The sequence below is a fragment of the Haplochromis burtoni genome, unplaced genomic scaffold (genome assembly GCF_018398535.1).
Source record: "Haplochromis burtoni strain Fernald_Lab_line unplaced genomic scaffold, NCSU_Asbu1 Contig_58, whole genome shotgun sequence".
Lineage (NCBI taxonomy): Eukaryota > Metazoa > Chordata > Actinopteri > Cichliformes > Cichlidae > Haplochromis > Haplochromis burtoni.
In genome coordinates, this window is record NW_024582419.1 from 359,120 (window position 1) to 361,287 (window position 2,168).

Sequence of the window (2,168 nt, forward strand, 5' to 3'; positions counted from 1 at the left end):
GGGGTTGTTAGGTAGGATGTCAAGTAACCACTCATCCGTTGGTATGTGGGTGGTCTACACGACCACCGGCTAGACTGTGTCACCCATATGTCTGAACACGGTCATTACTCCCCAGAATCCGGAGAGGAAACACATCACAAGGGGTTTATTACACACGGGGAGTGACCACGGCTCTGCAGTAGGGTGACCCCAAAGGCAAAGCATTCATGCATTTGAATAATCTATTGCACCAGCTCACACATTTGCATATCGTAGCAATTCCAAGTCACTGGGGCACTATGATTCACTTCCCTCTGCCCTCCGCGTTGTTACTAGTATGAAGCAGGATGGATATTAAGCTTATTTGAATGCGCGTTCTCTTCATGAATCTTTAAGGCTGTGTAATAAAGGGCGCGTTGGTGGGGGGAGTGCCAAATAATGACTGCTGAAACATTTTGCTATTTCATTTGGAAACGTCGTGGACGGCAGAAAGCTCTTTCCACCAGGAGATGCCTGATAGGGCTCTAAATTGTGAAGAAGACTGACATGGGTGTGAATTTAACAATTGCCAGTTTGAGTGTAAAGAGAGGTTGTGTGGTGTGCAGTGAAGCAGCCCCTCCATGCTCTCTGCCTCTTACCCACCTTTCATGGATCCTGTAATGGATACAGCCTCTGAAGGATTTAAGGATGGCCAGGCAGCTCACCTTTTAAAGTAGAGCTTGCATGTAAGTCTATCCTGTGGCAAACTTTGACAAAGCATAATGTTCCTGCTGAAAGCAAATTATTTTAGTGACTGTGAGGATATATATATATGTATATATTTCTCCTTCTTCTTCTTTTTTGTTGCCGTTTTGCTTTGCAAACCTGTGCGGCGTACAATGAGAAGTAATTAAATCTGACCTTTTGTGATGTTTTGACATCTCTCTGGTGTGCCTTTAAAGCATTTTCTTAATGAATGTGGCATGTTCAGGCGCTGATATCCACCACTGAGTCAACAGAAAGCAATGGGGAGCACTGTGTAGTCATGCACTCACCACCGAGGTTATTGTGAGGATTGTCTAGGAAGAAGAAGAAGAGCACAGAGGAGCTACAGGAATGAAAGATGTTAGTCTGCCAGTTTGTCACAAAAGCAGTGTGCTCCTGTGTGATAGACTGGCAGACCGTACTAGCTCACTATCCTTGGGGACACACAGGCTACTGTTGTAGAGTCACATTTTTTTTTTTTTTTTGAGAAGCTTCTCTCATTTTCTGAAGCAGACAGAGAGGCAGAGAGAAGCCACTGAATCGGTGTCTTGGAGCAGACATGCTTGGGTCTTGTTAGGCTTCTTGTGTCTGTGAAAGTTTATGGCCTGAGTCGGACAGAAAGTCCACAATCAACTATTATGACACGGAGGATAACAAAAAGAAGTTACACTGGATGGATCCTCTCAGCAGCGTTTGAGTGTGTTTGAAGAACTGCCAAAAACGTTCGCTTAATGACATCGGGCAAAACAACCGAACGCTGCTGGAGGTGAGAATAAGGCCACCGCATTTTCTCTTGACATTGTGGGTAGGCAAATCAATTCAAGCAACTTTATTTAAACAGCCCAGAACAAAATGTTACAGAGGGTTTTGCACTCTGTATTGCAGAGAAGCCCCATTGTTCTCAAACCTTCGATTCAGATAAGCATATTTAGTCTCGCATGCACAGGGAAGCTGAAATAATGATGGTAATATAATGGTAAATATAGATGTTTGCAAAAAGTAAACTACAACGTCGCATAACTATAATGTGCCAGAAAAATGTATATTCAGTATGAAGCTAGGAACTACAAAATAAACCTTGGTCATCCAAGTGTTACCCTTGTGAGAGTTCACGTATTTCAAAACCATGGGAACTAACGTACTGCTTTAACAGCCTCCAGTTTAGAATCTGTCTTCAGGGATTTGCTCCAATTCAGCTATAAGAGTATCACTGAGGGCCAGAGGTCCTGTGCTGTTCACTGGCTGGCTAGCAAGTGGTGTTCCAGTTCATCCCTCAGGTATCAGATGGGGTTAAGGTCAAAGGTCTGTGTCGAGTCAAGTTCTTCCACTCCAATCTTGAAAAAAAACCAACCAACCAAACAAAAAAAAGCATTTCGTGACATATCTAAGTTTTTGAAATAGTGCTTGGCCAACAAGAACGAGGCTTCCACAGAATCTGAGTTATT